We start from the raw sequence: 24,272 nt of genomic DNA on the forward strand, positions 1-24,272 counted from the left end.
ATCCAGACCTGCATCAGTTTCTTTCTTCTGTTGAACACAAAAGAAGATCTGTTAGTATCTGAACAGTTGATGGGCATCATTGACTTCCATAGTATTTTTTTTTTCTTCGTACTATAGAAGTTAATGATGCCCATCAACTGTTCATAAACTAACAGATCTTGTTTTGTGTTCAACAGAAGAAAGAAACTGATGCAGGTCTGGATCAAGTGGAGGGTGAATATATGATGACAGTTTTCATTCTGGAAGTAAACCATTCCTTTACAGATACAGTTTCTCTACACATCTGCAGCATGTATTGTGTGCTCAGAGAGTTCATCTCATGTACACTGTGTGTTTAGTGAGGTACTTACAACATGAGGATTGCCTTTTGATTTGATTTATAGTTTTTTTTTTTTTTTTTTTGGTGAATTACACTTAATTATTTGATGTTTGTTTTGTGTGGCATTCCTTTTTTTTTTTTTTTTTTTTAACGATTACCCGTTTAATTAATTGGCGAATTTGACAACTTGTTTATTTTTATTTCACAAATTTAAGTCATTATTAAAGTACTTCTAAAACACATTGGTGTCTGTAATGTTGTGTATTGTGTTAAAGATCCAGTACTCTTTAACCACCTCAGTCTTGGTAATGCAGCAAAGTGACATGTCTGTGTGTTGTGTATGATCAGGTTCCAGTAAATCACATTTGTCCCTGTAATGTTGGACGATGTGCAGTTGTGTATTGTGTTAAAGATCCTGTACTCTTTAACCACCTCAGTCTTGGTAATGCAGCATCGGGACATGTCTGTGTGTTGTGTATGGGGTCATGTACCTGTAAAACACATTGGTCCCTGTAATCCAGAGAACGGACATGTTTTTGTGTATTGTAAAACGAGTGTCCTCATAAATCAATCGGACCCTATAAATCCCAATTATGTAATGGGCGGGAACATTATAGGAGGGGCGTGACAGTCCTTGTGTACCACCAAAATATCATATTGTCATATTATCAATTCTATTGTGTGTAAAGAAAATCCAAAGTGATATTTGTGTTCTGCAGAGTAAAAAAAAATTTTTGATAGTTTTATCATCTCTGTAGGACACCGGGAAAGGGGTGTCCCCTTAAACCACCATCCAACTGGTTTGGCCATCAGAGTACTGCTAAACCACAAAAACCAGTATGTGTGTGTGTGTGTGTACTTTGGATGGGTTTAATGCAGAGCACGAATTTTAAGTATGGGTCACAATACTTAGCTGAAAATTAGGGATGCACCGATCATGATTTTTCATGGCCGATTCCGATAACCGATTTTTTTACAAGAAAACTGTCCGATTCCAATACCGATTTCCGATTTTTTTTTAATCTTTTAAGCAACAAACAAGAAAGGAAAGTGTGCATAAACAAGATATTTGGTATTTAATAGGCCAAACTTGCTTTGCTTGCTTTTTTGCTTCTGCTATTGAAAACAATAACCGTAACTATCTGAAATTAAAGGCAGTTACTGCACAATAAGTAGCCTACATTCAATACAAACATAGATGACACACAGTGGCGGTTCTACATTGAAATACACCCTGGGCGAGACCCCTTTCGAGCGCCCCCCACCACAAAAATAACAAACAAAGTTCTGCACTGGTTTCTCCCAAGGTTTTTTTCTCCATTTAGTCACCGATGGAGTTTCGGTTCCTTGCCGCTATCGCCTCTGGCTTGCTTAGTTGGGGTCACTTCATCTACAGCGATATCATTGACTTGATGATTGCAAATAAATGCACAGACACTTTTTAACTGAACAGAGATGACATCACTGAATTCAATGAACTGCCTTTAACTATCATTTTGCATTATTGACACACTGTTTTCCTAATGAATGTTGTTCAGTTGCTTCGACGCAATGTATTTTGTTTAAAGCGCTATATAAATAAAGGTGACTTGACTTGACACACGCACACACACACACACACACACGATATGCACACCCGAAAACTCATGCTGGGGAGAAGTAGAGGCAAAGAGGTCTTCATCCTCAATATCAGATATTTGTGGAGACATATGTGTAGCGGAGGAGGTGGGTGGTTGGCTCATCCTGACCAGTGGCAGAGGATGCTCCAAAATATTTTAGAAGTGCCCCCTGAAATTGCAATTGAATTGCATTTGAAATCAAAAGACCATAGGATAATGTTTTATAAAGCTAAAACAGCCTGGGGTCAAATTGACTCAAAACAATAAAAGGGTTACATAAACATGCTCTTACACATTAAATGTCTGTCATTACATGCTATATCCTCCTAGACCCCCCCCAAAAAAACATTTATTTATTTAGTTTTTTCCCCCCCATGTCATCACATTGTTTAGAGCATAGAAACAAATGGTAAAATATATATATATATATATATATATATATAGAAAAATTATATTTTATTCATGTTATGCTATGGTCACTAGGACTCAGCTGTTTAAATAATAAAATGACTTTAAATTATATGTATAGGCAAAAACAATGGGATTTTATTTTTTAATCACCAAAATCTTTTTGGGTTTTTTCAATAAAAATTTGTATATTAATCTAACTTTCATGGAGGAAGCATTAGCTCTTTGGTTACTGCCTCAAATTCTATGCATGACAAATTCTATGCCTGACACACTGTTCGTCTTTAACCTACAGATTTGAAAATGCCGTTGGTTATTTACAGGGCCTAACGTTAAACCAACTGATGGAAATGATAACTGAACTTGTAACAGTTTTATTGCAAAGCACAATATTATAAATTAGATCTCGTGATTGAGTTGAAATCAAATTATTGTTGTATAAGCATAGCAAGCATCATAGCAAAAAGGCTAACAAAGAGTTATACCCACCACCAATTAACATTAGCCCTTCATTCATGAAATGGATACTGTAATCAGACAGAGAGAGAGAACATAGTTGCATACCTTTATCTTTTGCTCGTTTCTCCTCTTATTTTTTTCTTTTTTTTCGAAATTGGGCACCTGATGGCTTTGACCTTTTCTTCTCCATCTCTGTTTATTTGGCACTCGACAATCAACAGATTTCCCATCCCCCCAACTGTCACTCAGGACCAGAAGTCAAGACTAAAGCTGCGTCCGAAATCGCATACTTCCATACTATATAGTAGGCGAAAAACAGTATGCGAAGCAAGTAGTATGTCCGAATTCTTAGAATTCGAAAAACAGTAGGCGAGATGTACCCGGATGGCCTACTACTTCCGGCCGAATTCCGTAGTATGCATAGGATGGACACTACTCTATCCCATGAGGCCACGGGAGAGGACTCGTCATACTCATATTCGAAAACAACGGCAAATCGTGACGCCGCTGTTTTGAAGTGTAAGTACCTTATGGATAAACGCTGTTCATTGTGGTTAAAGTGTACTTGTTTAACATAATCCAAGTAAACGACTGACTTGTTAAAGTTTTACATATTGTAAACTGATGAGACTATTTTGTAAATTGAGTTTAAAAATATGTTTAATAATCATTATCGATGAGAGGCTGTGCCTCAGCTTGTTAAGGCTGCTTTCTACAGACGGCTCGTTAAGTAATTTAATGATATAAAGTTACAAAATGTTAAGTAAGTTAATTGAAACGAGTTAAATTACATTTTACTAGTGTTTATATTTTGATTAAAAAAATTGTTGGATAACTTACAAGGCACACTATTGTTAATAGGTGCCTCAGTTTGATCATAAATCATCAGTAATGTGTGAATCCTGTTCTGATGTTACAGAGACTGATGAACACAATCTTGTTCTCATCCACTGATGAAACTCTATTCACTGGAAAGCATAATTCAGTAAGTATATAAATTAAAATTAATCTTAACTACACACACTCTTTACATGTATTTATGTTAGGATCATCACTGATTTATGCAGTTTTTTTTATTATAATATGAATTTCCAGTTATTTCCAGTTGCTATTTTGTCAGTTGCAAAGTACTTAATAGCAAATAACTTTTGAAGCACTTGTGTGCACTGATTTTGTAGCAGTTTCCAGTTGTTTTTTTATACAAGCAACATCTTAACATCTGAAGAATGTTGTCTTGAGAATGGGTGCCACACTTTAGAGAAATACCCATACAAATTATTATCTTTATGTATTTATTTATTTATTTTTTATTTCTACATGAATAAGAGCACAAAGCTTCAGACAAAACCACATTAACATTTTCATAAAGTAGTATAATAGAGCTTAAAGCAGCAGCAAAAGGGAATTTCTTAAGACGTTTCTATAATAATGTCAGGTAAATAAACTTCAGCAGCTTCATTTCAGTAACTGTAGATGAGGACACTTTAAATTTGGGAATCAAAAATGAGTGTAAAAAAGTGGAAATCTAAAATATACCCCAGGGATAAAGTAATACATATTATAAAATTAAACTTGTTGTAAATATGTTGGTATTTTATGTTATGTGATATGTTTCTAGATTTTCAAATTGTAAAATTTTCATTTTCAACTGTAATATGAATTCCCAGTTATGAGTGTAATATATTTATGTGTATATATGTGTACACACACGTTTAAATTTAAATACTTACATGTGTATTTATACATATTTATGTGATTTTATAGTATTTCTATTTCTTAAATAACTAATATATGTATATCTTGATTTGACAGTCTTAAAATTACCTTCACAACTTACACAAGCTGAAACAATAGCACTATGAGAACATGAAGTGATTTGCAGAGTCTTAACCTGTTCGACTGTCCTACAGGTAATCTGCTCTTGAAGAGCTGCACACGGTCATCTGCTGTGACACAGCTGTGCTCAGATTGTCCCGCACATGCTCTCCTGTGCTGACTTCTGTGTTTTGGGGTTCCAGTGTATCATCGTCATGATCCTCTACAATTTGTGGATCAGCAATGTCCTCATTCAGAAGACGGAGGTTGTGGAGCACTGCACAGCATGCAACAACATCTGCACAAAAGCAGAACTCACTTCCAGGGCCTTGAAGAAGAAGAAGATGGAGCACAGCTGGTCTTCATCATCCTGAAGGCTCTCTCAACAATGTTCTGTGCACGAGCATCATTGGTGTTGAATCAAAGCTGTGCAGGATTCTGTTCTGACTCTCTGTATGGAGTGATGAGGCAGATGTGTGCACTCAAACAAGGATACCCGCCGTCTCCCAGGATGTGTTTTCCTGCAGGTGGATAGGCCTCCAGTGTTCTTCAGCATCCTGGCATCATACACAGACCCGGGATACTCAACAAAGATAACAAGGTACTTCTCCTGCTGGTGACCTGCAGCTGAACAGAATGAAACCGCTTCCTGTTGAAATAACATTAGGCTTCACTTGCTGGAGGTTCAGTTTGTATGTGACAGCCATCTATTGTGTCAGCTACCAGAAGAAAAGCTGCTTCCACTGCCTCCAGCTCATCTGTGGTGGAGAAGGCAATCAGCCTCCTCAAAATGCCCATGACAGACCTGCTCATTCTGTGCACAATGTTATGCAGCTCTTGGATGTCAAAGGCCATTATTGATAGCAGCCTGTATGATGCTGTTCACAGTCTGTTAATATGTAGTTTTTGTTTTTTAGAATAAAATTTCAATAGGTTACACATTTTTTTGCTGATATATCTATATCTAACTATATGTATTTACATATGTGTGTATATTGTCTATAATGTATATATTATGTATGTATTTATGTATATATTTTGATGTGTGTATGTGTGTTTCTGTGTATATTTCTATAATGTATTTGTGTGTATTTATGTGTATATGTGTGTGTGTGTGTGTGTGTGTGTGTGTGTGTGTATTTGTCTAAGCATTCATTCAAGTTTATTAATTAATTTATGTTTGTTTTGTGTAATTTTATTTGTATTTATTTATTACAATAAATTACTTTATATCCTTACATAAAATCAGGCTGTCATTCTGTTCACAGCTGTAGCTGCTGTTATTCTGAGGTAGAAAATTAAAAGCTAAATTTATATTTAGTAAAGGATTTACAAGCTGTCAACGAAGGCATGATCTGCGAACAGCTGACCGACGCCTGCTTTGAATTGTTAATTCAAACGACGTAAAAACGCAGACGAAAGCGGTAAGAAAAACGAAAAACATCACCGATGTTCGCTCAGTAGATTGGGCTCTTTAAATTTACGCGCTGTTGTGACGACGTATGTCACGTGACAATGTCAATATGGCGGATGTAGTACGTCCGAATTCCATTCATACTACCCACATTCATACTATATAGAACGTACTTTTCTAACGGTCGAGTAGTACGTTCAAATTCAAATGTAGTACCCAGTACGCAGTATTCGATTTCGGACGCAGCTTAAACCAATTCACCTTGATGGCCGCATAATCGTTTTGTATCACCTAGTTCCATTTGCAGGAACTATAGGCCTGTATTATAACATTATGAATGAAATGTGCGTTATTTGGAAGAAAGTCGAGGTGTGTGACTCACTTTAGCCTATTATTAATTATATTACTAGTGTGGATCCCCCGTCCCCGTCCACCCCCTGTCCGTTCCATTTGAGAGAGACCCAGAGGTGAAATGTCGCCCGCGGTAGATTTTCAGCAAGCGGGGCGCTGGTGTCCTGACATTTTATCACCGGCAGCTGCAGGGAGCGCCAATTTGCCAGTTCCACACACAGTGAAATTATATAAATGATGAAAAACCGCTTCGCGATGCAGATGTTTTTTTTTTTTTTTAATCTGCTCGTGCTGCCGCCCCCAATATGTCACGAAAAAATGACGCCCCGGGCGGCTGCCCGGTTCGCCCGTGCCTAAAACCGCTACTGATGACACAGACATCAGCATTTAGCTTTTGTTTTTAAATTGGGTTGAAACTAGGGCTGGGCGATATATCTAACGATATGATCATGCGCATCTAATCAGTAAAGCTGCTTCCGTGATCACCGCTAAAGTCGCCATCACCTGCTTATAATTGGAGTGGCATTTAATAGACAGCAGAGGTGGGACTTTCAAGTCACAAGCAAGTCTTCAAGTCATATCCCAAGTCCTCAAAGGGTTAAAGTTAATGAGATAATTAAGTGACTAATTAAATGATGATTGTACATTAGTGATGAACATCTGCTGTTAACAATCAACATCACTGAAGTAAAGAGAAACACAAGAACTACAACTGCATTTAGCCACAGCCTTCAACTGAAAAAAAAAAAAAACACTATGCCACCATAATTGTGGTCAGGGTTTGCTTTAGGTAGTCTCTTGACCCTTTTACTAATTCAAAGCAATTTGATTCAAAACAACTTCAACATTGTTTTTGCAACAAACATGTGTGCATTGTTGAATCAAACCTTGTAGTGACAGATGATCTTATTCTTTTTCTGCTTATAACTCATGTTGACTTGGACATCATGAGATAGTCTTCTTTGGATTGTTGACTGACATTCAGCTTTTACCAGAGTTGGGACTTTCAAGTCACAAGCAAGTCTTCAAGTCATATCCCAAGTCCTCAAAGGGTTAAAGTTAATGAGATAATTAAGTGACTAATTAAATGATGATTGTGCATTAATGATGAACACCTGCTGTTCTTGAGAATTACAGAGGATCATATGTTGATGTTTTATTGGTTAAAGTGATGCAACCATAATGGAGATCAGCGTGTGCTTTAGTGGGGCTCTTGACCCTTGACTTTCATGTTAGATCTCTTTATGTAGCATTGCATGTGGTGCTGTAAAGCAGCGAGAAGAAATTAATCTGTATGTGATAGGTGGTCAGATTACAATCAAGTTAACATTAGCTCTATTTAAGTTTAGCATAATCAAACCAGTACAATTACACTCTACTAAGTGCATACAAAATTTGAAAAGCTATACTCTGTAGACACACACAAACATCAAGAACCAGCATATGACTCTCAACAGTGGTGACAATCAACAAAATGTTGCATGCTGGGTAAAACCTTAGTAAAAACTCCCGTCATGCACTGCAGTATGAAAAATTGTCACCCCTGTTGAGGATCGTGTGATAAGTGTGTTTGTCTAAAAACCTGAACTGATTGTCTCCTTTTGTGTCTTTCAACATTTAGATTATTTTTTTTTTTACTTCAGTTCAGTAATAGCTGAGTATCAGTCTACTATCCAAAGATAAACACCATTTCATGATGTTCAGTCCTCATGAGCTATAATCAGAAAACACATAAGATCATCTGTTATTGCAAGGTTCGACTCAGCAATGCATACATGTTTGTTGCAAAAACAATATTGCAATTGTTTTGAATCAAATTGGTTTGAATTAGTAAAAGGGTCAACACTACTTAAAGCAAACCTTGACCACAATTATGGTGACATAGTGTTTGTTTTTTTTTCGTTTACTTTTTTTTCAGTTGAAGGCTGTGGCTAAATGCAGTTGTAGTTCTTGTGTTTCTCTTTACTTCAGTGATGTTGATTGTTGACAGCAGGTGTTCATCACTAATGCACAATCATCATTTAATTAGTCACTTAATTATCTCTTTAGCTTTAACCCTTTGAGGACTTGAATATGACTTGAAGACTTGCTTGTGACTTGAAAGTCCCACCTCTGATAGACAGAGCCGTAGATCGCTGACAAGCCACTCCATATTAGGGCTGGGCGATATATCTAACGATATGATCATGCGCATCTAATCAGTAAAGCTGCTTCCGTGATCACCGCTAAAATCTCCATCACATAATTGGAGTGGCATTTAATAGACAGCAGGGGTGGGACTTTCAAGTCACAAGCAAGTCTTCAAGTCATATCCCAAGTCCTCAAAGGGTTAAAGTTAATGAGATAATTAAGTGAATAATTAAATGATGATTGTACATTAGTGATGAACATCTGCTGTTAACAATCAACATCACTGAAGTAAAGAGAAACACAAGAACTACAACTGCATTTAGCCACAGCCTTCAACTGAAAAAAAAAAAACACTATGCCACCATAATTGTGGTCAGGGTTTGCTTTAGGTAGTCTCTTGACCCTTTTACTAATTCAAAGCAATTTGATTCAAAACAACTTCAACATTGTTTTTGCAACAAACATGTGTGCATTGTTGAATCAAACCTTGTAGTGACAGATGATCTTATTCTTTTTCTGCTTATAACTCATGTTGACTTGGACATCATGAGATAGTCTTCTTTGGATTGTTGACTGATATTCAGCTTTTACCAGAGTTGGGACTTTCAAGTCACAAGCAAGTCTTCAAGTCATATCCCAAGTCCTCAAAGGGTTAAAGTTAATGAGATAATTAAGTGACTAATTAAATGATGATTGTGCATTAATGATGAACACCTGCTGTTCTTGAGAATTACAGAGGATCAGATGTTGATGTTTTATTGGTTAAAGTGATGCAACCATAATGGAGATCAGTGTGTGCTTTAGTGGGGCTCTTGACTGTCACGTTAGATCTCTTTATGTAGCATTGCATGAGAAGCTGTAAAGCAGAGAGAAGAAATTAATCTGTATGTGATAGGTGGTCAGATTAAAATCAAATTAACATTAGCTCTATTTAAGTTTAGCATAATCAACCCAGTAAAACTACACTATGGAAAAAAAATTAAAGTAAGTGAATTTTAAGTCTACTAAGTGCATACAAAATTTGAAAAACTATACTCTGTAGACACACACAGACATCAAGAACCAGCATATGACTCTCAACAGTGGTGACAATCAACAAAATGTTGCATGCTGGGTAAAACCTTAGTAAAAACTCCCGTCATGCACTGCAGTATGAAAAATTGTCACCCCTGTTGAGGATCGTGTGATAAGTGTGTTTGTCTAAAAACCTGAACTGATTGTCTCCTTTTGTGTCTTTCAACATTTAGATTTTTTTTTTTTTACTTCAGTTCAGTAATAGCTGAGTGTCAGTCTACTATCCAAAGATAAACACCATTTCATGATGTTCAGTCATCATGAGCTATAATCAGAAAACACATAAGATCATCTGTTACTGCAAGGTTCGACTCAGCAATGCGTACATGTTTGTTGCGAAAACAATATTGCAATTGTTTTGAATCAAATTGGTTTGAATTAGTAAAAGGGTCAAGACACTACTTAAAGCAAACCTTGACCACAATTATGGTGGCATAGTGTTTGTTTTTTTTTCGTTTACTTTTTTTGCAGTTGAAGGCTGTGGCTAAATTCAGTTGTAGTTCTTGTGTTTCTCTTTACTTCAGTGATGTTGATTGTTGACAGCAGGTGTTCATCACTAATGCACAATCATCATTTAATTAGTCACTTAATTATCTCTTTAGCTTTAACCCTTTGAGGACTTGAATATGACTTGAAGACTTGCTTGTGACTTGAAACTGTAGGGCTGGGCGATATATCTAACGATATGATCATGCGCATCTAATCAGTAAAGCTGCTTCCGTGATCACCGCTAAAATCTCCATCACCTGCTTATAATTGGAGTGGCATTTAATAGACAGAGCCGTAGATCGCTGACAAGCCACGCCATATCGCGTTCATTATCGCAGGCGATAATGAACGCGATATGGCGTGGCTTGTCAGCGATCTACGGCTCCGTCTATCAGAGGTGGGACTTTCAAGTTACAAGCAAGTCTTCAAGTCATATTCAAGTCCTCAAAGGGTTAAAGCTAAAGAGATAATTAAGTGACTAATTAAATGATGATTGTGCATTAGTGATGAACATCTGCTGTTAACAATCAACATCACTGAAGTAAAGAGAAACACAAGAACTACAACTGAATTTAGCCACAGCCTTCAACTGAAAAAAAAAGTAAAAGAAAAAAAACACTATGCCACCATAATTGTGGTCAAGGTTTGCTTTAAGTAGTGTCTTGACCCTTTTACTAATTCAAACCAATTTGATTCAAAACGATTGCAATATTGTTTTCGCAACAAACATGTATGCATTGTTGAGTCGAACCTTGCAGTAACAGATGATCTTATGCTTTTTCTGCTTATAACTCATGATGACTGAACATCATGAAATTTTGTTTATCTTTGGATAGTAGACTGACACTCAGCTATTACTGAACTGAAGTAAAAATAATCACAATGCTTCAATGTTGAAAAACACAAAAGGAGACAATCAGTTCAGGTTTTTAGACAAACACACTTATCACACGATCCTCAACAGTGGTGACAATTTTTCATACTGCAGTGCATGACGGGAGTTTTTACCCAGCATGCAACATTTTGTTGATTGTCACCACTGTTGAGAGTCATATGCTGGTTCTTGATGTCTGTGTGTGTCTACAGAGTATAGTTTTTCAAATTTTGTATGCACTTAGTAGATTTAAAATTCACTTTCCTTAATTTGTTTTCCATAGTGGTAGTTTTACTGGGTTGATTATGCTAAACTTAAATAGAGCTAATGTTAATTTGATTGTAATCTGACCACCTATCACATACAGATTAATTTCTTCTCTCTGCTTTACAGCACCTCATGCAATGCTACATAAAGAGATCTAACATGACAGTCAAGGGTCAAGAGCCCCACTAAAGCAAACACTGATCTCCATTATGGTTGCATCACTTTAACCAATAAAAAATCAACATCTGATCCTCTGTAATTCTCAAGAACAGCAGGTGTTCATCATTAATGCACAATCATCATTTAATTAGTCACTTAATTATGCCATTAACTTTAACCCTTTGAGGACTTGGGATATGACTTGAGGACTTGCTTGTGAATTGAAAGTCCCAACTCTGGTAAAAGCTGAATGTCAGTCAACAATCCAAAGAAGACTATCTCATGATGTCCAAATCAACATGAGATAAAAGCAGAAAAAGCATAAGATCATCTGTCACTACAAGGTTTGATTCAGCAATGCATACATGTTTGTTGCAAAAACAATATTGAAATTGTTTTGAATCAAATTGCTTTGAATTAATAAAAGGGTCAAGACACTACCTAAAGCAAACCCTTACCACAATTATGGTGGCATAGGTTTTTTTTTTTTTTTTTTTTGCAGTTGAAGGCTGTGGCTAAATTCAGTTGTAGTCAGAGGTGGGAAGTCCAGGGGCCAAAGAGTAAAAGTCCTGCCATATTTTTGTTCCACCCATGAACTCATCAGCCGATTTCATCAGAGGAGGAACCAAGTCATTCCTTCCAAGTCACAAACGAGTCTTGAGTCAAATCCCAAGTCCTCAAAGAGTTAAAGGTAATGAGTTAATTACGTGACTTATTAAATGATGACTGTGCATTAATGATTAACACCTGCTGTTATTGAGAATTACAGAGGATCATATGGTGATGTTTTATGTACCCTATGCCAAGGGTACAAAAGCTGTAACCTTGAGGGTACACTCTCAGAAAATAAAGTACATAATTGTACCTTTAGGGGTACAATAGCTTGTCACTGGTGCTGTACCCTTGTGATTTTTACCTTAAGAGACCAGTTTTGTACAGAGGTGGGAAGTCCAGGGGCCAAAGAGTAAAAGTCCAGCAGCTGATTTCACCAGAGGAACCAAGTCATTCCTTCCCAGTCACAAACGACTCTCAAGTTAAATCCCAAGTCCTCAAAGAGTTAAAGTTGATTGTGCATTAGTGATGAACACCTGCTGTTATTGAGAATTACAGAGGATCAGATGTGGATGTTTTATTGGTTAAAAAGATGCCACCATCATGGAGATCAGTGTTTGGTTTAATTGTGCTCTTGACCCTTGACTTGTTGTGCTAGATCTTTCTCTGTAGCTCTGCATTGGTTGTTGTGGAGAAGACAGAACTGTGACATATGAAAAACATATAGTTGCAATGAGCTGGTTTAACTATATCTCAAATATTTTTGTCTTCTTTCTTATCACATGTCTAGGTTTTGAATAATTCCAGTGAAACTACAGCATGCACACAAAAAAAAAGCATTGCTCTAATATTTACAGGATATGGATTTTTTTTTTTTTTTTTGTAACACATATAAAAGTTTGAACTCCAGTGCTTTTTAGACACACACACAGATATCAAGAACCAGCATATGAATCTCTACAATGGTTACAATCAACAAAATGCTTCATGTTGCAATACATGAATTACTCCCATAATGCACTGCAGTATGAATAATAATTTTCACCACTGTTGAGGATCACATGATACATGTTCATGGCTAAATGCCTAAATCCAATTTTTTTTTCTTAATATTAAAGTGTTATAAAGCATTATATGGTGGCATTTGCATAATGAGATTTCTCTCTTTTTTGTGAAAGTGACATACAGTTAAGTGTGGTGACCCGTACTCAGAAATCATATTCTGTATTTAACCCATCCAAAGTGCACAGACAGAGCAGTGAATTCACAGCAGTTCTCTCTAACAACTAAACCACGAACTCTTCTCATATAATCAAGAAATTTAATCAAGATCATACAGTCATCAAAAGTATAAGTCACCTGCTAGACCAAGAGTTGTATCAGCATTGCACAAATGTTTGCTGCAAAACAATAAAGCAATTGTATAGAAGCAAATTTGCGAAAACCACTTAAAGGCTCAAGATATCAACTGAAGCAAATACTCACCACAATTATGGTGGCAAAGTTTTTTATTTTTTTTTATTTTATTGATTTCATCCAAGGCTGTGCTTAAAGTCAGTTGTAGTTCTTGTATTTCTCTTTTCTTCAGTGATGTTGATTGTAAACAGCAGGTGTTCATCACTAATGCATCTTCATTTAATTAGTCACTTAATTATCTCATTAACTTTAACTCTTTGAGGACTTGGGATTTGACTCAAGAGTCGTTTGTGACTTGGAAGGAATGACTTGGTTCCTCCTCTGGTGAAATCGGCTGATGAGTTCATGGGTGGAGCAAAAATATGGCAGGACTTTTACTCTTTGGCCCCTGGACTTCCCACCTCTGGTTGTAGTTCTTGTGTTTCTCTTTACTTCAGTGATGTTGATTGTTAACAGCAGAAGTTCATCATTAATGCACAATCATCATTTAATTAGTCACTTAATTATCTCATTAACTTTAACCCTTTGAGGATTTGGATATGACTTGAAGACTTGCTTGTGACTTGAAAGTCCCACCTCTGCTGTCTATTAAATGCCACTCCAATTATAAGCAGGTGATGGAGATTTTAGCGGTGATCACGGAAGCAGCTTTACTGATTAGATGCGCATGATCATATCGTTAGATATATCGCCCAGCCCTAATTAAGATGTTCAAGATCAAATGTGAGACTCGTGTATGTTTGTCTGATGAGTGAATGTGAGAATCAGTGATGATCTTCTGCTGTCACCAACAATATGTAGAAAAATATTTTCACAGCATTTTCCTATTATATAATATTGTCTGACTTACAATTAACTGTTGGTTTCTTTTTCAGTTTTTTTCAGTTTTGATGCAGATGGAGTGTCAGTGATGGAGGGAGATTCAGTCACTCTTCACACTGGTGTTCGAATGAATGACGAACAATATATAAGATGGTATTTTAATCACACTGAAATAGCTGGAATCTTAGGAGATCTCAGTTATATCTGTACAGATGTTCAGTGTAATGGTGGTAATGAGAGATTCAGAGACAGACTGAAGCTGGATCATCAGACTGGATCTCTGACCATCACAAACATCAGAACCACAGACTCTGGACTTTATGATCTACTGATCAACTGGGACCACCACTTCATCCGGCACAGCAGCATCAGAAGCAGCAATACCAAGAACTTCATTGTTGCTGTCCATGGTGAGTCAATATGTTTGAAAGCGATCCTTCCCACATAGCAACATTTTGTCGGCCCAGATCCGGCCCACATCTGGCACCCGTGGAAAGATGATCTGGCCCACATGCAGCATGGAATGATGGCACTTGGGCGGACCGCTCCTGTTTGCCAGATTTGAGCCACAAGCAGGCCATAGCAATGCCACATGTCAGCCAAGAGTAAAGAAATTAACCAGAACTGGACCTTATCTGAGCCACAAAATCTGTGTATATTAAATATGAAGTAATTTCAGCCTTAATAAGCCTGTTAACAAGCAGAATCACTGAAGGAAAGAAGAGAACAGAAAAAGAGAAGAGCAGAAACATAAGAACTACAACTGACTTCAGCCACAACCTTAGATGAAATCAACTGAAGATAAAATAAGACATTAAATCTCTGGAGATGTCACCAGAGGAGGATTAATCAACTCCACAAACAGCTTTACCAGCTTCACTTATTACTAACCAGACTGACTTTATTTCTGTTAGACATCTACAAAAGTTTTTAATGAGAATTAACAGAGGTTTAACTCTAATGTGTGTCACCATAACAGTGATTAGTGTTTCCATTAGTTTGGCTCTTAACTCTTATTCTATCGTTTATCTTTTTTGGCTGCTGTGACAGTGTTTTTGTTAAACACGTTTGTGGCATCAAAGCAAGCTAATTGAGGTCAGGTGATGGCGGTTATCTGTTGATGGTTTTATAATCCTCATGAAATAGGCTGATTTGCTTTTTTTTATCTAACAGTTGTTTCATTAATATATTCACATCATAAACCACGTGTTTCTGCCACGTGAGAGCCAGCAATATTACAACAATCAGTTAGAAGATTTTAACAAACATGAAAAAGTCAATCTATGATGACACACACAGACATCAACAATCAGCACATGAAACTCAACAATGGTGAAAATCAAATGTACCTTGCTGCAATGCATGCTGGGTACTAGCATAGTACAAAACCCCAGCATGCATTGCAACATGAATAAATTATGCAGCTGAATTGTCCTATTATTTTGTTTAATTCAAAACATTTGCTTATATTTTTTGCTTTTGTTTTCGTTTGTGACTTAGTAGCTTTTCAGTGAAGTTCTGAATTGATCAGTTTATCTAAATATTTTTGATTGTCACCATTATTGAGATTCATGTGCTGATTGTTTATATCTGTGTGTGTCAGCTTAGGTTAAGTTTTTTAAGCTCATGTTTGTTAAAATATTTTAACTGATTGTTACAAAACTGATGGATCTCATGTGGCAGAAACACAGGGTTTGTAATATGAATGTATCATTGGAACAACATAATTGCTAGACTAAAAAAAAAACTTTAGTAAACCAGTGTACTTCATGGTGATTATAACACCACAACAGAAAACAGCCGTCACTTGATATCAAGCTACTCTAGCATTGTTTGAAGCTGCAAATGTGTTTAACAAACACACAGTCACAGCAGCCAAAAAAAGACAGAATATACAATAAGAGTTAAGAGTCCAACTAATGGAAACACTAATCACTGTTATGGTGAAACACATTAGAGTTAAACCTCTGTTAATTCTCAATAAAAAAAAAAAATGTAGATGTCTAACAGAAATAAAGTCAGTCTGGTTAGTAATAAGTGAAGCTGGTAATGCAGTTTGTGGAGTTGATTAATCCTCCTCTGGTGACATCTCCAGAGATTTAATGTCTTCTTTTATCTTCAGTTGATTTCATCTAAGGTTGTGGCTGAAGCCAGTTGTAGTTCTTGTGTTTACGCTTATCTCTTTTTCTGTTCTCTACTCTCCTTCAGTGATTCTGCTTGTTAACAGGCTTATTAAGACTGGAATTACTTCATATTTAATATATACACATATTTTGTGGCTCAGATAAGGTCCAGTTCTGTTTAATTTCTTTACTCTTGGCTGACATGTGGCATTGCTATGGCCTGCTTGTGGCTCAAATCTGGCAAACAGGAGCGGTCCGCCCAAGGGCCATCATTCCACGCTGCATGTGGGCCAGATCATCTTTCCACGGGTGCCAGATGTGGGCCAGATCTGGGCCGACAAAATGTTGCTAGGTGGGGTATATATATATATATATATATATATATATATATATATATATATATATATATATATATATATATATATATATATAAATAAATAAATTAATAAAATAATTATTTATTAATATAAATGCAGACACTATTGCTTTAAGGGTTTTGATTGTCTCAACAGAAGGAGAGAGTTTTTTAGGTTTAAAAAAACTCTCTCCTTCTGTTGAGACAATCAAAACCCTTAAAGCAATACTGTCTGCATTTATAATCTAATTGTTATTCAATAAATATGTAGTGTTCTAGTAAATCTAAATCTCTCTTCCAACAAGGCAGTGGAGACCAGACCCCTTAGCCCTTCCCCTTTCCTGCTGTATTTTATACTGGATATGTGAGCTGTGTGATTTCCGATGTGTGTGTGTGTGTGTGTGTCTGTAAGCAGCTCATTAATACAGAACGATAATTAAAGGCTCTAATGCACACCAGCACACCAGTATATGTGTATATTGTAAGAGCTAGACGAATGATGATGTGTGCGGCATAGTGTAGTGGGGTCCCAATCCTTAGGGGAATATTTTCTCTCCTACCCCTTGACAATCTGTTTCAAAGGACAAGGACAAGGGGAAGGGGAAGGGGTATAAAATAGAATTGGGATTGGGCCTTGATCTCACTCCTCAGAATACAATGCACACACTAAAAAAACAAACAAACAAACAAACAAAAATGCCTGAATGTTGTTTGACTGACTGCTTCCATAACAAAACATCAGTCCATAACCATTTACACAATAAAAACTATCACTCACTTATAACGATCGGACTTATTGTAACATGTTGTGTTTGTTAAAAATGGGTCAGATTATACTAAAATAAGTGTTTTAAAAGATGAGACAGACAACAATGTTAAAAGTGAAAATCAAATCTGTATTTACAATATTCACAAGAAACTTAAAAACCACAATAAAACAACTCAGATGTTAAAAGAGTCTTTCAGTTCCATTCTATTAAAACAGTCCTTAAGAAATCCAGCATGTTGTCAATCCCAAACTGAATGTCCCAAAAGTGTCCACCGTTGTAAACACAAAAGACCACTGTGGTGTTAATCGCTTTTTTGACATGCTTCCTCTTCATGCTCTCCATTTCCTATTTTCTGTCATGTAAAAAGTCACATGACCCAGACTCATTTCAAGACATAGACAGATTAAACTGGTTAAGAATAATAAAATGGCTAAAGACAACATAAAATAAAAAATATTAAAACTCAAATATTCATCAAATCATTATAATATATTGAGCAGTGACACAAACTTTAACTTCTACAAACTGAACTTGTCATCTTAACTCAACATCAACCTGGTGTCTCACTGGTATTCACATCTCCATCACGAGACGGCTCAGCAGCAGCAGGCTTCGATCCATTGTCAGCAGGATTAACAGAGGTGTATGAAGCATTCATCTGTTAAAAAAAAAAACACTGATTCAAATGTTCAAAAGAAATGAACAAGACTGAAGTTTAAGTTACACAACACTAAAGTACAAGAGACCTGGATTTTTTAAATCTTTTTCATAAACTATTAACAAAAAGGCCTTAAATGTAGGATGTTTCTGTTAATGACCAGGGTTATTACAGCTAACTCAACTAAAACCATAATAATAATAATAAAAAAACATTAGCAACTTAAAATAAATTTTTCTAAAATAAAATAGAAAAAATACAGAGGTGGGAAGTCCAGGGGCCAAAGAGTAAAAGTCCTGCCATATTTTTGCTCCACCCATGAACTCACCAGCCGATTTCATCAGAGGAGGAACCAAGTCATTCCTTCCAAGTCACAAACGACTCTTGAGTCAAATCCCAAGTCCTCAAAGAGTTAAAGTTAATGAGATAATTAAGTGACTAATTAAATGAAGATGCATTAGTGATGAACACCTGCTGTTTACAATCAACATCACTGAAGAAAAGAGAAATACAAGAACTACAACTGACTTTAAGCACAGCCTTGGATGAAATCAATAAAATAAAAAAAATAAAAAACTTTGCCACCATAATTGTGGTGAGTATTTGCTTCAGTTGATATCTTGAGCCTTTAAGCGGTTTTCGCAAATTTGCTTCTATACAATTGCTTTATTGTTTTGCAGCAAACATTTGTGCAATGCTGATACAACTCTTGGTCTAGCAGGTGACTTATACTTTTGATGACTGTATGATCTTGATTAAATTTCTTGATTATATGAGAAGAGTTTGTGGTTTAGTTGTTAGAGAGAACTGCCGTGAATTCACTGCTCTGTCTGTGCACTTTGGATGGGTTAAATACAGAATATGATTTCTGAGTACGGGTCACCACACTTAACTGTATGTCACTTTCACAAAAAAGAGAGAAATCTCATTATGCAAATGCCACCATATAATGCTTTATAACACTTTAATATTAAGAAAAAAAAATTGGATTTAGGCATTTAGCCATGAACATGTATCATGTGATCCTCAACAGTGGTGAAAATTATTATTCATACTGCAGTGCATTATGGGAGTAATTCATGTATTGCAACATGAAGCATTTTGTTGATTGTAACCATTGTAGAGATTCATATGCTGGTTCTTGATATCTGTGTGTGTGTCTAAAAAGCACTGGAGTTCAAACTTTTATATGTGTTACAAAAAAAAAAAAAATCCATATCCTGTAAATATTAGAGCAATGCTTTTTTTTGTGTGCATGCTGTAGTTTCACTGGAATTATTCAAAACCTAGACATGTGATAAGAAAGAAGACAAAAATATTTCAGATATAGTTAAACCAGCTCATTGCAACTATATGTTTTTCATATGTCACAGTTCTGTCTTCTCCACAACAACCCATGCAGAACTACAGAGAAAGATCTAGCACAACAAGTCAAGGGTCAAGAGCACAATTAAACCAAACACTGATCTCCATGATGGTGGCATCTTTTTAACCAATAAAACATCAACATCTGATCCTCTGTAATTCTCAATAACAGCAGGTGTTCATCACTAATGCACAATCAACTTTAACTCTTTGAGGACTTGGGATTTAACTTGAGAGTCGTTTGTGACTGGGAAGGAATGACTTGGTTCCTCTGGTGAAATCAGCTGCTGGACTTTTACTCTTTGGCCCCTGGACTTCCCACCTCTGTACAAAACTGGTCTCTTAAGGTACAAATCACAAGGGTACAGCACCAGTGACAAGCTATTGTACCCCTAAAGGTACAATTATGTACTTTATTTTCTGAGAGTGTACCCTCAAGGTTACAGCTTTTGTACCCTTGGCATAGGGTACATAAAACATCACCATCTGATCCTCTGTAATTCTCAATAACAGCAGGTGTTAATCATTAATGCACAGTCATCATTTAATTAGTCACTTAATTAACACATTAACTTTAACTCTTTGAGGACTTGGGATTTGACTCAAGACTCGTTTGTGACTTGGAAGGAATGACTTGGTTCCTCCTCTGATGAAATCGGCTGATGAGTTCATGGGTGGAACAAAAATATGGCAGGACTTTTACTCTTTGGCACCTGGACTTCCCACCTCTGAAAAAATATATATTTCAGGTAGTAGCTCATAGGGCAACATTTCTCATTTTTATTTACTTTAAATGGATGAACTAAAGTAACTAAACTTAAATTAAAAAAATAAAATGGTATAGACATATTTAAAAACAAAAACTAAGACATGACCCCCCCCCCCCCCCCCCAAAAAAAAAAAAAAACTCTGTGACACAATCAAAACTGTAAACTGTAATAAAAACAACAAAAGCACAACTAAAATGAAAATGAAAAATAAAATAAAAATGATGGAAACAAAGATACTAAATGATACTAATAACACTGTACACTTGTAATGTGTGTAAACACGTCACTAATATGAAAATGTATTTATACCACTGCTCCTGCACTGTAAAACCCGACAAGTAAACTTAACTCAAACCGTTTGAGTAAACCGATTGCCTTGATTTAAACCCTGTAAGTTTTAAAACTTTGCATTTAAGTAATTAAGTGATTAACTAAGTGCTGATTGAGAATTAGTGATGAACAGCTGCTGTTAACAAACAGAATCACTGAAGAAAAGAGAAACACAAGAACTACTACAACTGACTTCAGACACAGACTTAGATGAGATCAACTGAAATAAAATACATGAAATCTCTCAAGATCTGATTAAACAACCCCACAAACAGCATCAGCAGCTCCACTTATTAATAACCAGACTGACTTTATTTCTGTCAGACGTCTACAGAAGATCTTATTGAGAATGAACTAAGGTTTAGATGTTGATTTATTGTTTCATTTGAAGTAACCATGTTAGAGATCAGTGTTTGCTTTAGTTGGGCTCTTGACCCTTGATTTCTGTCTTAATCTTTTCTCTGGCTGTTATAACCGTGTGTTTCTAAAACACATTTGTTGTAAACCATTAGCCCAGAAGAAATATCATCAGGTGTTAACCTGTACCTAGGTGTAGGTTGTTATTCTTTATATCGGTGATGATAATCATCAATTATTGAACTGTAAGGAGTCTAATCTCTGATGAAATAGGTGTTGTGTAACTTAATTGATTATAGTAAAAGTGATTCTAAGAGGAAGTGATTCTGTGATAATCAGTTAATATGAATGACTTTCCAAACAGTTTGGTCTACTATTGTGTCAGTTAGTCACACACAGACATCAATAATCAGATTATGAACCTCAACAATGGTGACCATAAAAAAAAATGCTGCAGAGCATGCTGGGAGCCATGGATGAGTTGTGTACTACAATATTACCCAGCATGCATTGCAGCATGTTTTTTTGTCACCATTGTAGAGGTTCATATTCTGATTATTGATGTCTGTGTTTGTAGTGATGGGATTTATGGCTCTTTGAGGGGATCCGGATCTTCACGATCCGTTCCTTTCAAAGAGCCGTTCAAAAGAATGGCTCTTTTGGCTCTTTTTAAATATTTAGTCAATTTTAAGAAGCCACCTTGGGGGCATCTCAGTTTATCCTGGAAATAATCACTGGGAGGAATGATGAGGGGAGATTTGTAGTCAAATAATTAAAACTCAGATATCACACACCAATATCTGAGTTTGAATTATTCTGAAATATTGATTATTACCTCATTTGTCATGTGTGGACTATATTCCATAGGGTTGCACAAATCCCTCTGCTTAGACAGTGGCATCACTATTTTGGATTTACCTTTAGTACAAAGTGTGTGTGTGTTTGTGTGTGTGTGTGTGTGTGTGAAGCTACATTGATTGACTTTTGTTATTCATACAATACCTACTCACAAATAAACATCAAAAACAAAGCCGGCTGCAATGAATTTCTGTGCAAAACAGCTTTTACTACAAACACTTCCACACAAGAACATTTTGATTGAAAACAAAAAATATTTAAAGTAGATAAAATTAGAATAAATAAAATGGAAATGTCTACATACTACATACTATTACTACTGTAAACTTTTGGCTCTGCTCCTACCCAATGACAGAGGCACGCAGGGTTTTTTTCCACTGGAGTACTCACGTGAAGGATGCGTGCACAACTAATAACTAATATCATCACAAGGGTTGGCCTGCGCTGGGTGCGGAGGACTGTTCTGTCTCGCGGAGGAGCTCATTTGTGTGTATCTGTGTGAAACACGCATAGGAAAAAAGAACGACAGAAAGAACGGCTCCCCTCCAGCCGCGACTCGGCTCCCATCGTTCATGTTTATGAGCCGTTCAAAAGAATCGGTTCGTTCGCGAACGTCACAACTCTATGTGTTTGACCAACTACTGGCATAGAAGAAAAATGTATGTGTACAAAATGTTTATGAAGTCATTTTTATATTAACTGATTATAACAGAATCACTGGCTCTTAGTGTCATTTTTACTAGGTCCACTTCTACTAATTACACAACACCTATTTCATCAGAGATAAGACTCCGTACACGTCAATCATTGTGAATAATAATCATCACCTATATAAAGTATAACAATCTACACCTAGGTACAGTTTAACACCTGATGGCTTTCTTCTGGGCTTTTGAGTTACAACAAATGTGTTTTAGAAACACATGGTTATAACAGCCAGAGAAAAGACTAAGACAGAAGTCAAGGGTCAAGAGCCCAACTAAAGCAAACACTGATCTCTAACATGGTTACTTCAAATGAAACAATAAATCAACATCTAAACCTTAGTTCATTCTCAATAAGATCTTCTGTAGACGTCTGACAGAAATAAAGTCAGTCTGGTTATTAATAAGTGGAGCTGGTGATGCTGTTTGTGGGGTTGTTTAATCAGATCTTGAGAGATTTCATGTATTTTATTTCAGTTGATTTCATCTAAGTCTGTGTCTGAAGTCAGTTGTAGTAGTTCTTGTGTTTCTCTTTTCTTCAGTGATTCTGTTTGTTAGCAGCAGCTGTTCATCACTAATTCATAATTATCACTCAGTTAATCACTTAATTACTTAATTGCAATGTATATCTTCTTTCAGTGAACTCAACTGAATTAAGTTCAGAGTACTTATAACTGTTAGTTTTTTCAACTTAAATGGTTTAAGGCAATGTTTCCTCAAACAGTTTGAGTTAACATAACTTAAGGATATCTGTTTACTCAAACCGTTTGAGTTAAGTTTACTTGTCGGGTTTTACAGTGTGTGTTACATTGAAACACTAACAGAGCAATCTGTTGAGAATCTGATGTAAATTCACAGTTTTATTTCAGACAGACAGATTGAGTTCACACAGTCTCTCACCTGATCACTGCACTGAGTCCTGGTTCCTGTAAATCAATTAAACACACATTACTTTGGTTAGCTACAATAAAAACACACATTTTCACATCTGTTAAGATTATTTTCACACAGCATCTTATTAAAACATCTGTATGTGATACTCACTTTTTCCTGCTTGAGGACACTTGAGATAGTAAATCAAAGCAGCAGCAGCAGCGATCACTATCAACAGAACAACACCAACACCTATCCCTGTTTTATAAGCTGTAGACAGACCTGAATCAGGAACAGAAGAAGACAGACACTCATTATTACTACACACTGAATGATAGTCACACCAGTATTTAATTTCTCTACATCTTTCTACTTTGGTCATCAGTATGATACTGATTTAAATAAATGGTGTCACCTGGTAGGTGTTTATTTATTTTTTTAGAAACAAAGGCTAAAACAGTGAGATGAGAAAAATATCTAATTTAATGCCATTTTATATAGATAACCTCTACATCATCTCCCATCGCTGTCTTTACATAGATATACTTTATCTGATCTCCAGTGATTTCAGCAGTTATTAAAATACTGTTATTACTTTACCAGATTCTTCCTCCTTCTCTGACGTTCTCTTCATTTGATCTCGATCAGAAGCAGAACCAACTGAAACACAAAACAACAGAAGCTGAAGCATCTTTCTGAAGAGAAAACTATACATCGAGATAACTGATCATGCTGATCATAATACAAAAACTATAAGTGAAAAATGACTTCACATGCTCTTTCTTTATTGACTTTGTCTAAAAAGTAACATTTATCAATTTTTTGTACTTGCAAAACACAAACTTCTAGGAGAACTAATAATTATAAATGATAGATGCATTTAAACAGATAAGAGAAGATGATCAGCCATTAAATGATCAGAAATTGTCATTTAATAAACC

The 24,272-nt window shown here is 36.1% G+C and overlaps 1 long non-coding RNA gene across 1 annotated transcript; it reads left to right on the top strand.

The window, feature by feature from the left end:
- Window positions 1-3,076: 3,076 nt before the first annotated feature.
- On the top strand, window positions 3,077-5,577 carry LOC113081108 (uncharacterized). Its single transcript, XR_003282104.1, has 3 exons — window positions 3,077-3,324; window positions 3,725-3,790; window positions 4,716-5,577. It is a non-coding gene; the product is annotated as an uncharacterized LOC113081108 (long non-coding RNA).
- The last annotated feature ends 18,695 nt before the right edge of the window (window positions 5,578-24,272 follow it).

Source organism: Carassius auratus, unplaced genomic scaffold (genome assembly GCF_003368295.1).
Source record: "Carassius auratus strain Wakin unplaced genomic scaffold, ASM336829v1 scaf_tig00033121, whole genome shotgun sequence".
Lineage (NCBI taxonomy): Eukaryota > Metazoa > Chordata > Actinopteri > Cypriniformes > Cyprinidae > Carassius > Carassius auratus.